General features: G+C 39.4%; 1 protein-coding gene across 1 annotated transcript in view; it reads right to left on the bottom strand.

Annotated features, from left to right (window-relative positions):
• The window catches only part of LOC138707838 (protein tyrosine phosphatase domain-containing protein 1-like), a 436,109-nt gene that overhangs the window by 95,340 nt on the left and 327,829 nt on the right, over positions 1-12,940 (bottom strand). The window lies entirely within an intron of this gene.

Here is a 12,940-nt window from a genome sequence, read left to right as displayed (position 1 = left end):
AAATCAATAAATTTATAAAAATCGGCATCTGAATATGACTAAGGTGGTGGTGATGATTGTGTTTTTTTGGTAGGTTATTTTACGACGCTGTATCAACATCTCAGGTTATTTAGCGTCTGAATGAAATGAAGGTGATAATGCCGGTGAAATAAGTCCGGGGTCCAGCACCGATAGTTACCCAGCATTTGCTCATATTGGGTTGAGGGAAAACCCCGGAAAAAATCTCAACCAGGTAACTTGCCCCTACCGGGATTCGAACCCGGGCCACCTGATTTCACAGCCAGACGCGCTAACCGTTACCTCACAGGTGTAGATATGATTGTGTTAACAATAAAAATAATAATTTAGATATTTAAATGTGTATGAAGAATTAAACATCACTGAGAAAGAAACTGCGAGAAGAAACCCCATACTGTAGAACCCCCGATTATCCGTCACCCTATTAACCGATTGGCGGATTATCTGACTGTCTTTCTCTAGCTCCTTTTTTATTGCAGAGAACAAAATAGTGCTGTACGTTATGTTAGTACATATTTGTTTTGCAGAGAGTTATTTATTATTACAAGCCTTTACCCTTACACAGTATGTAGTAGGAATGCTTTCGTTACTGGCAATAGGAACAGTTACTTGTGAGAGGGGGTGTTTTTTCCCCAAATTGTAAAATAGTCACTACATGCTTTCAAAGAAATTACCTCAAGAACTTTCAACTCATGTGCCACTCAGACCTTATCTTTACTATTCGAGTGGTCGTGCTGTCTACTTTTATGCAAAATGTCTTCCACGGGTGTCAAAAGAAAACGTGTTGTGTTAATTATCGAAAAAATACAAATACTTGAGAGATTTGACGAAGAAACTTTGGCTCATTTCGCATCAGAATAAGAGATTGGCGTTACAGCTGTGCGCTATTTATTTTTAAAAACAAAAGAATAAAATTGTACAAAGTACGAGTACGTAAATCTAAAACACGAGACTTTTACTTTCCCTATCTTTCTGCAGACAACCATCATCCTTGGTCCTTAAAACCCGTCGTTGACAACGGTACTTAAATAACCGAAGTTCTGATTCATTACCTAGCATGTTAAACACAACACTATGGAGGAAATTACGAATTTGTAGTTTAATTTATGAAACTATTTTATTTGCGGATTATCTGATTTTCTGATTAACCGTTCAGTCCATCCCCTTCATTACCACGGATAATAGGGATTTAACTGTATCCCGTAAAACATTAAAAATTCTCATTATTAAGTGTGGTATAAAGGTTTGGCTGAACAAGCTAATGCATTATAAGCAAACATGAACATCTGACAGAGCCTCGTCAAAATCAGGGTGAGGAATTTCAGAGGAAGACGTGCTCTCAAACGATAAAATGAAAGGACAATTTCACGTACTAGTATTTACGAGAAAATTGATTGTATAAATTAAATCTGTCGCCGATTTGCAAAAGGGGACATGTCCAAAATAACAAAGTGTTGGGAAATCGCGAAGAAACCTCAACAGACTTGAAAAATTAAAATGTTCATGGATCCTGAATGTATGTATCCATAGTGATCTAATTAGAAAAAAATATATGTCCATTTTAATTTGTTAACTTAGTTAGCCTATCGTTTTTGCGGGAAATTGAAATCCTAAGAATGAAAAATAATACATTAATAAATAATATCCTAACCTTGAAAACTTTAAACAGTATAGTAAATCAGATCCAAAGTGTAATTCAGGCACGGGCACGGTAGGGGTAGTAGGAAGGGTACACAAAGAGGGGCAGTTTGGAAACAGGTTTGATGGAAAGAGAGAATCAGACTTCAAGCAGTGGTGGGTCAGAATACTGCTCACGACTTTGTATTAACACTTGTTCCAAGCAAAATAATGGTATATTTATGGAATGGCTTATTATTAAATATAACAGAATAATTACCTATATATGTTTAATTATTCTAAATTTAAATTTTAATCTTACAACATAACACAGTTGAACGTTCAAACTTAACAATCGATTAATCATAATAAATGAATTAAATGTCTTAGCTGTTGCAATGCAATATAAAATAAAGTGAACATAAGACTTCTTGGCAACAATTTCTGCATTAATAAATTATTAATCAGTTGCTTTTACGAAATTAACTTTTCAATTTAATAATGTAGGGCTACACAGTATTAGTATTACGAAAAGCGGATTTACATTTGCTCTGAATTATTAAGGCTATTCTTGGGATGAAATTTGATGTCACAAGTCGCAGAGCCGAATTCAAGTTTATGTTGCTTATATAATTTCAAGGGAAAAATTGTTCCGGGACCGAGTATCGATCCCGGGACCCTTCGCTTAGCGCACGAATGCTTTACCGACTGAGCTACCCCAGGAACTATACACGACACCGTTCGGTAGAGCATTCATGCGTTAAGTGAAGGATCCCGGGATCGATACCTGGCCCCGGAACAATTTTTCCCTTGAAAATATTCAAGCCTGCTTCTCGGGGATCTTCTACCTGAAAGCCAGATTTGTAAAATTATGTTGCTTATGTTTGACCTTACGAAAGATCTCGTGATGTACACGTGTGACAAGAATCTCTCACAAACATGCGTAGATCTAAATATTGTCATTAAATATTGGGTTCAGAAGCATGCATATACTGGCATTTATCTTTCCGCAACTTCCTGAATAAACCCATTCCCCTAAGATCAACACTTATTCCTGATGTGCATGTCATATTTCAGTTCAGTTACTTCCATTTGAAACTCAAGAGAAACCTCAATATTTCCTACTGCAAACGAATTCCAAAATAAGCTACAGTAAAAGACTTTTCTCAATTTCTGACGTCTTGGAATATTTTTTTAAATTCCTTCTTATAGATTTTCAAGCCATTACCAGATTCTTTACGTCTGTCATCTGAAATATTTGGCAAAGCCTTCACAGATGGAAAATGAAACATTTCGTTGCAACTCATCTGATGTAACACACACGCCACTGTCCTCTGCTCCGAAGGTAGACTGTGTCTGTGCTGTAATGGTGGAGGAAAGGTATACCTGGTAAGGCATATCTTGTCTCAGTAGCAATCGGATGGCGTAAACAGTGTGTTACCCACGGCGTGAGTAGTGATACGAAAGTCTATTTTCCTGAGTGAAAGCCAGGACGAAAAGTTTTTCCTAAGTAAGTAGTAAGCGCAAGGAAGACACACCAGTGTTTATCTCTACAAAAACAAAGGAAGGAAACAACTAAAGAAACATAACGTGCTCCGGAAGAGCGGCCATATCTCTTTAGAAACCAGGGTATATAAAACAACTCTCACCTAAAAACATAACCGGAAGTGACGTCTAACCAAAGATGACGGACAACGAAACTTCAGTTAACCAAGTAGACTACTGCGACATCTGTCGGAAGTCGGTTGAAAACAATGACAACGCAGTTGAGTGCGAAGAATGCTGCAGATGGCAGCATTCAGAATGCCTTGGCCTAACAAAAGGAGAATACGAAATAATAAAAAGGAAGACTTGCAAGCTGACCTGGCTATGCACAGTGTGTAAGCCAAAGCTTCTACGGAAGCCAAAGGATGTAGAGGACAAGCTAGAGAAGCTTGCGGAAAAACTTGAAGAGATGATGGACCTTATGGGGAACAAACTAGAGGAAAAAATTCGGAAGGAATTACACACTGTCCTGCCGGACGAACTAGAGAAGTATGCTGTAAGGAAAAGTGTTATAAAGGAGAGAGACCCCAAGCCCCCACATATTGGTACTAGGAGGGATACCCAGAACATGGAAAGACCTAATACACAAGAAGATACCCCAGGTAGCAGCAAGGGAACAACACAACAGGAGCAAGAAATAAGGGAAACAAGGGAAAGAGACTCACAGGAAGACAACAGCCTTGATGAGGAGGAAGATCGCCCCTTCACAGAGGTAGTGACCAGAAGAACAAGAAACAGGAGAATCCAACAGGCCAAGAGAGAGACAGTAATCGGAACAAAGGAAGACGGAGAACTCCAAGCCGGGGAAAGAATGGCGTGGCTATTCGTGGGTAGACTTAAGAGCACTACCACAGCCGAAACACTCAAGAACTACCTAGGGAAAAATGGAATCGACGGAGATGTTGATGTCGAAGAGATTCAAACGAGAGGAAGAACTAAAGCATTCAGAGTTGGTTTTCGATTTTCACATCTGGAGAAAACTGAATCCGCGGATTTCTGGCCAAAAGGAGTATTAGCCCGTCGATTTCTTTTTCGGAGGGCACGGTACGAGGGAGTTTCCCTCGACGCATAAGAAACGCCTATCAATAATGAACTGGAATGTCGAAGGCCTAATCACAGCTTTCCAATATCTAAACCCAAATATCTGGGCCGACAAAGACGTAATTGTACTAACAGAGACTTTCCTCACCACAGACTGGTGCTCGCAACACCATTATACAATACACTCCCTTGCCACACAGGGACAAACTGGAAGACCCAAAGGAGGAATAACCATACTTCTAAAATCATGGTTATGCCCTTTCCACATCCTGCACGAAACAGAATGCATACTGGCTATAAAAACCATAGCAACTGTCATAGTGGCCGCATATTTTCAGCCAGAACTAGAAGAGCAACACCTCCTCAACGAATTGAGCCAGGCCATAAACAAAATAAACAAAGAGGAAACAGTAATATTAGCCGGCGATTTGAACTGCCGCATAGATATAACACAAGACAAAGCGGCTTCTGTTATTTCCTATCTAGAAAACGAAGGGTTGTCTTTGATAAATGACAGGCAGGAAAAGACTTACATCTGTCACAATGGCAGCAGCACGATAGACCTCATCTTCTCTAATATGAAGAGACTACATCTCACAGGCAGGGAAGCATTAAACAACGTAGTAATAAGAAAACACCTGCCAACCATCGCGCACTTTATCATGGATACCACTCAGAACACCGCACCAAGCACCAGCATGAAATACTCAAGGAAACTTTCGCCAGACCAAATGAGGATTGAAGACCCTCGAGTAAACTCAGCTATAGAACATATCAGCAGGGGAGACATGGATGCCGGGCTAGAAACCATGGAAAATATTATCATGTCTGCCATGATGCCGGCGAAATCAGTTGCAAGGAAAGCTCAACCCTGGTTCAACGCAAAATGTTATGAAGCTAGAAAGAAAACAATATCCGCCCTCCACAAAGCAAGAGACTCGGGTCTCCCAAATCATCTGAAGGAATACTCCCACACCCGCAGGGCATACAAAATGGTGCTCAAAGAAACGAGGAAGCAACATATGGTACAGGAGGAAGCCAGGCTCCTAACAGACGCAGAGAACGCCCCCTTCAAAGCGTTGAAATCCAGAACACCACGTTTCCCGAGGGACATACCCATCCAAAAGTGGGAAGACCACTTTCGTGGTCTCCTCTTGCAAACAGACAGAAGAACAGATGCGCGGCGGCAAGAACCTCCGAACCACACACAGGAACTCACAGTTGAAGAGGTGACGGAAGCCATCCGCACGACAAAAAACAACAAGGCAGCAGGACCCGATAATATTTGCAATGAACACCTCAAAGCATCACTACACATCCTCGCAGAAGCATGGACAGAACTCTTTAATAAATGCATCTCAGCAGGCACCATACCAGAAAGGTGGAGGACATCCACTATGAAAGTGATGTACAAAGGGAAGGGTGACGTAGGGGATATGAACGCATACAGAGGAATCGCCCTAGAATGCACTGCTTTCAAGGTCTTCAGCAAACTCCTCACCAAGAAACTAACAGAGTTGACTGATAACAGGATACCAGAGGAACAATTCGGCTTTAGACAGGGACGATCAACGCTCCAAGCTGTGCAGTGCCTACTAAACGAGGTAGTAGAGGTGCTCAAACATCAGAAAGGAAGAGTGATATGCACTTTCGTGGATTTCACCAAAGCCTTCGACCTACTAGACCGTGGAAAAATGATACAAAAGCTAGCCGATACCATAGGAGCAACGCACTATATCACCACATTAATAAAGGACATCCTATCCACAAACTACGTGCAAGTGAACGACAACCTAGCAACATCCAAACCCATAAAACAGAACATCGGCATCCTACAGGGGGATCCCTTAAGCCCATTGCTCTTCAATCTAGCCACCATGGACGCCATCAAGGCTGTGAGAAAGGATAAGATAAAAGTTTTCGTGTACGCAGACGACATGGCAATTCTCTCCGAATCGCAAAGTTACCTCCAAGGAGCCTTCAACGACCTTGCAAAGTGGGCAACCGAAACCGGCCTGAGAATAAATGAGACCAAAACGGTAACAATGGTTTTCAGGAGGGGAGGCAGAACAACACCAAAAGACACCATTTATTATAATGAAACCCCCCTATCATGCGTCAATCACTTTTGCTACCTCGGCGTCACCCTGCAGCCGCAAGGAACAACGTTCACAAAGCACGTGAAGGAGAAATCTAGAAGTGCCATAGTAGCCATGGGTGACATACGGAGCCTGAATAAACTGTCCCTGAACACAGCACTCGCTCTCTTCAAAATGAAAATACTACCAATATTGTCCTACGGAATAGAACTCACATGGCCACACCTCACAGAAGGGAACATAGCAGAACTGGAGAAAGTCAAAGCGGTCTATCTAAAACGCTTACTATGCCTGTCGCCATCAACCCCATCGAGGCTGGTTTATGAATTAACCAGGGAGCCCTTCCTGATCGAAGAATTAAGAATCCAATACCTGTTACCAGCTACCAGAGCGAGCACAGCATTTCTACAGAAGTGCAAAGAGAAGAAAGAAGACATCTGGCCTGAATTTTACAGCACCGAAGCGATGACATCTGATCTCTGGACTCATGGAAACTACGAGCTGAGACATCTAGTGACAAGAATGGCTGTACATGGTTTCCATCACAAAGTCTGCAGCAGTGCACACTACCACTCACCAGATGGAAGCTGCGTGTGTCTACTGTGCAAGAAATCCTGTGAAAGATACCATATCCTATGGTGCACCGAAAGAACGAAATCATTGATTTCATACAGTGAAGACAGTGCCCGTAGGGAAAAGCCCTAAAACTCTTTCTCTTTGCACGAATGTGCGCTTTCTCTTCTTTATAATAAAACCAAGTCCCTTCAAATGAGGGTGGAGATTATAGGAGGGTTTAAATTTTCATGATTCCTTTCAAAACCTTGTTACTGTACAGGCTACCGGAACTCAATTTCTTGAAAAACAAGCTCAGTGACGGAACTACACAGTATGAAGAAAAATATTTTATTTTATTTTGCTCTACAGAATGTATCAACTAGTCCCTTCCGACACTGGATGGATGGACGGCACCGCTCCACTCCCCAATCGCCATAAAAACATAGACGAAGTAAGACATATCTCCTTTCCCTATTTTTTCACAGTGAGACAAGATACATCACACAGCCTTTAATAAGTCTTGCTGTGACGTATTTGGCTATTTTGGCCAAGTTTGCCCGTCCCTGGTTAATTCTTAACATAGGAACCTGTATACAGGATGAACCTTAAGTAATGTGATTAATTTCTGGAAGCTATTCTTTGAGATATTTCAAACAAAAAAAGTTTAATATAATTTTGCTCGTTTTTGCTTCCTTTTGACATAAAAATTGTTCCATATGAAACATTTGATAGCGTGTTTTGGGAAAGCCATTGATTGAATTCCCAATATGCTCATCAATTTAAGAGAGTAGTGTATTATGATAATAAATGACTGAAATAATTTTAGTTTTGTCCTTTAAATACGCAGAAATTTGATCCGAAAAAATGTAACATTGTAAAATTCCTTTGTAGAACGAAAAGATATATTTGTTCGGATCAAATTTCTGCACGTTTAAAAACAAAACTGAAAGACATTCAATCGTTCATTATCATAAAACACTGCTCTCTAAAATTGACTAAGCATATTGGAAATTCAATCAGTGGCTTTTCCGAAACACGCTATGAAATGTTTCATTTAAAGCAATTTTTATTTCGAAAAGGGAGCAAAAAGAGAAAATTTGTATTAAACCTTTTCGTTTAAAATATCTCAAAGAATAACTCTCTGAAATTAATGAAATTACTTACGGTTCACTCTGTATACCCGGACCAATACATTGCAGTGGAGAAAGTAAATCTCCTAGCTGAATAGCAGAGAAGAAATTGAGAGTTAGAAACTCAAAACGGGAACAAGAGGTTCAAGATTCACTTCACTGCTGTCACTCACAACACGTGGTTTTTAAATCAGGCATGACGGTTAATAAGTATAGGGGCAGACTGAAAGGGGACATAGTGAATAAGTTAATTTTCCTCAGTCAGACACGATGAATAATTTTCTTCTGGCTTCAGATTTTTTCAGCGGTTTTATTATCTTATTGTGTTTGTTATTAAAAAAATGATCGTAATATTTCTCGTTGTGATGCATATTTATTTCACTATTATTTATATAATTAAAGGAACCTTAATAGCTTACCTCGAGTACAATTAAAGAAAATATTTCTCGTTATGTATATGTTTGAATATTTATAAGAACTTACTCCTGATAATTTCTATATAAAGTATTATTCTCGAATATATTGGTCTCAGAAATAACGTTATGCTATCGCTATTCAATTCTTAGGCCGATTGAAGTTTTCAAACTCTATGACAAATTTAATCGCACTATTATTTCATGAACAACTCTCCATCCTAATCTCACCTCAAGTCCACTGGGGAGTAACGATTAGGATGTCTGACCGTGAAACGAGCGGGCCCTGCTTCAAATCCCGGTTGAGACAAGTTACCTGCTTGAGATTTTTCGCCGAACTTGCACTGCGTGGATATATGGTCATTCGTTGTCGGTGGTAGAGCTATGCACTGGGCTCATGGTAACCCGTTGGACCGGAGTTAAGAGACCGCGGTGAGGCCTAGGTGGAGAGGTAAAGGGATCGTGCCTGAGGCTTGTTGTGCTTACCATTCATATTCTGTGAATGATTGCGTAGCCGAACGGCAGCGCTCGTACAAGTGTAGCACGCCGCATCGTAAACTTAACACGGGCTGTTGTATGGATAATTATGATATGCCAACGCCGGAAGTTACCCAGCAATTTTGCTTCACAGGTTGGAAAAAATCCAACCAGATAACTTGCCCCAATCTGGATTTGAATTCGGGCCCGCTCGTTTCACGGTCAGACGTGCTAACCATTACTCTACAGCGGTTGACGGGGACCCTTAAGCACGCACATCATCCCATCCTGGGTACTACAATGGGCCCACCCGAACGGCCTGCTTGTGAGGACAATTTCAGTCTGTGCCCTTTTCGGAAGGGGGACAAATAGATAGGTATAACCCACCCCAATTCACTCACAATCAATTCAGGATTGCGTGATATTTTCTGTCATGTTGAGTACACATAGCTATTAGGTGACAGTTATGCTGTGACGTCACCCTTACTATCCCAACTCCTGTCCTTTGTTTCTCGTTGTAATTCTCATCAAAACCCTTAACTGCATTTTTATTTATTTCTGAACCAGCACCTTCCGCTTTTTTTTTTAGTTCAACTTTATTCTCCATTTTATAATTAGAACAGCTAAAGTCCACCCATGTGGAGTAACGGTTAGCGCGTCTGGCCGCGAAACTAGGTGGTCCGGGTTCGAATTCCGGTCGGAGCAAGTTATCTGGTTAGATTTCCGAGGTTTTCCCTAAACCCAATATCAGCAAATGCTGGGTAGGCCTAACTATCTGTGCTGGACCCCGGACTCATTTTACCGGTATTATCACCTTCATCCCATTCAGAAGCCAAATAACCAGAGATGATGTTACAGTATCGTAAAATAATCTACTAAAAACAGCTGATAACACTAACAACAAATTTTTACTTTTTGTCTTGCACCGAAATAAAAATAGGTGAATGTTACTAATATGCGTGCCCTAAATCTGAATTTAAACTCCAAATTGCCCCATCACGTACAATTTTCCGGAGAAAATGAATTGCATTTTTTTATGAAAAAAAAAATAACTTTTTCGTACTTATTCACTGCTATTGGTAAAATTACAACACACTAGGGATTCAAAATGCCTAATGATACTTGAAAAATGTGTACTGGATAGAAAAATGATATTACATAGTTTAAACACAATAACAATAGAAATATTTCATGCGTATAATGAGAAAAATCTCGGAATTTGAATTACCATTTAAAAGAATTTTCTGGGTGAAATTTGTTTATAACTAGACCCGGGACTGTCTTTTAAAATGAACTAACACTAGTTGCAAGCATGCTCTTTCTTTATATCGCCTTTTTATTTCAGATATTTCTTCATGAAATCTTTCCCCATGCTCGTCGCTTACCGCTCCAAGTTTAGGAGGAAAGAAATCCTTATGAGAATGTAAAACGTGAGATATATTACGCTCCATTTTCTCATATTCACCTTACACGGTATCCACAGAAAGTTCTATGTAGTTGTCTGCACTAGAATTTCCAAGGAAATTTGAGCAAATATCTTTGAAAATGCGCCATGCTATTTTTCCTGTAACAAAAGTTTTTCCCGAAAAAAAGTCAGCCATAACTTTGTGAATTTGTGGACCGATGAAAATGCCCCCTTTTAATTTGCATTCACTCAAAACGGTGAACTTTTCTTTTAAATACTGAAAACAACACCTCACTTTGCGTAGACCTCACTTTGAACTGTTATGAAATTTACTGAACAGAAGGGACCAATATCTATTTATTTATTAGAAGTACAAAAGAACATGCCAACAATCATAACAAACCGGAAATAAGTCATAAACTCATTAGCTTTTGTTTTGGTTTACAACTCCCAATCCGTGCCAGATGTTTCCTGGGAGAGCGCTTATCGAAAAGTGAAATAATAGTATATCTTAAAAACCTTATGTGATGCGAAGGAAAGAGATGCATTTTCGGATTCAGCGCACACCAAACCATAAGGGACACATTGTTTTAAGTCGGAGCAAAATTCTTGTTGTTCAGTGATAAGTTAGCCTCGTTTGAGTGTCATTTGTAAATATAACTCGAACATATCCACAAAATTCAACAAACAGTGGAAAAATGCAGCTAAACTGCGCCTGCAAAAGTAGCATCCTCTGTGTGAACAGACTTTCAACTTTCTGCCGAAACTTTCGCAGGTCTCGAATTGCGCAGCACGAAGTAACAGAACACGCAGGACTGTTTGGAGAAATATGGGACAGAGAAGAAGACAAAGGAAAATAACAAGGATATGACGACGTTAAGGTAAAGTAGGAAGAAAAAAAGATAATGGTTGCGATGACGGTAATTGAACATAAATAAAGATGAATGAGTGATGGACGTGGTGGTTGTTTGACTGTGTCAAAAGCCAACGGTGTGCATTATGGAGAAGGAGAAGGATCATTAAAAAAATGTTCCAAAAGATGGCAGCAACAATGATAGAGACAATTCTAGGCTTCAAAGTAGTGAGAAAGCAAGTGGTCGTATGAATTAGTGTAAGGTCACACAGGCTACTTTCACTGCGCAACTATTTTGCTGTAGCTGCAAAAGTTACTAGTGTTCACAAGTTCCGTCAGGATTACCTCGTTCTTGAAATGGTATGGAAGGATCTGTCATTAATAGCATGTTCTGTCATGTGATAATGTAAACACGGTAACACAGAGTCACCTTATGGGCGATAGGTAAACAAAAAGTGTGTCATGAATTACCTACATTTCAAGCTCTCCCTCACATTTCAATTCCAAATCTCCTTAAGGGGTTAGGTACAGCTTACAGCAAGTAAAATTTTGGAAATATTCAACAGTTTTTCCTCCATTACTGTATGTTGTACAATAATGAAAATTAGTATTTGTAAAACACTGTCCTTCTGCTATACGAAAAAAAAATATTTTTGCGATTAAAAAAAATATATATATGTTTTTTTTTTTTTTTTTTTTTTCAAAATTCAGTTCACTGTGCAGTGATGAAGCGGTTCCCACATAACTCAAAAACTATCCAACATTCTGTGATGAAATGTTTTGTGTTTATTTATGCATCTCATATCTACAATATGATGCAAGATCACTTCTCTACCTTTCATAGATTGTCTGATAAAAAATAAAATCATTTAAAAAATGGTCAGGTATCAGTATTGTTTCCTAACACAAAAAAATTACTACTTCTTAAGGAATGTAGTTGAAAGAGTATGATATTGTAAACATGAGTTTCAGAAATAAAATAAAAGAGAGAGAACATGAAAAAGTTAAAAGTTTATGAGCTATGAGGGAAACGCTTCATCACAGACGTTTGAGATGTGCAGGGCTAGTAGCACGTATGGGCAAATCCAGAAATGCATATAGAGTGTTAGTTTTTTTTTAATCGTAGAAGTATTTTTTTAATATAGCAGAAGGACAGTGGTTTACACATACCAGTTTTCAATATTGTACAAGATACATTAACGGAGGAAAAATGTTTGAATATTTCCAAAAATTGTATTGTTGTAAGCTGTACCTAACCCCTTAAGCTGGCTTCGCAGATCACAAGTTCCCTATCTCAAAATGTTCAGTATATCATTACTTTTCTTACTTACAAATGGCTTTTAAGGAACCCGGAGGTTCATTGCCGCCCTCACATAGCCTAAGCCCGCCATCGGTCCCTATCCTCAGCACGATTTATCCAGTCCCTACCATCATATCCAACCTCCCTCAAATCCATTTTAATATTATCCTCCAATCTACGTCTCTGCCTCCCCAAAGGTCTTATTCCCTCCGGCCTCCCAACTAACACTCTATATGCATTTCTGGATTTGCCTATACGTGCTACATGCCCTGCACATCTCAAACGTCTGGATTTAATGTTCCTAATTATGTCAAGTGAAGAATAAAATGCATGTAGTTCTGCTTTGTGTAACTTTCTCTATTCTCCTGTATCAAGTAAAAAGTTGTGGTGCACTCTGATAACTAACAAGCAAACATTCTCATGTGGGCAGATAAACAAAGTTAATTTTTTTCTTCCACCATGTTAATAATGCCAAAACAAGTGCTTG

Source organism: Periplaneta americana, chromosome 10, assembly GCF_040183065.1.
Source record: "Periplaneta americana isolate PAMFEO1 chromosome 10, P.americana_PAMFEO1_priV1, whole genome shotgun sequence".
Classification (NCBI taxonomy): domain Eukaryota; kingdom Metazoa; phylum Arthropoda; class Insecta; order Blattodea; family Blattidae; genus Periplaneta; species Periplaneta americana.
This window is presented reverse-complemented; position numbering and strand designations above follow the sequence as displayed.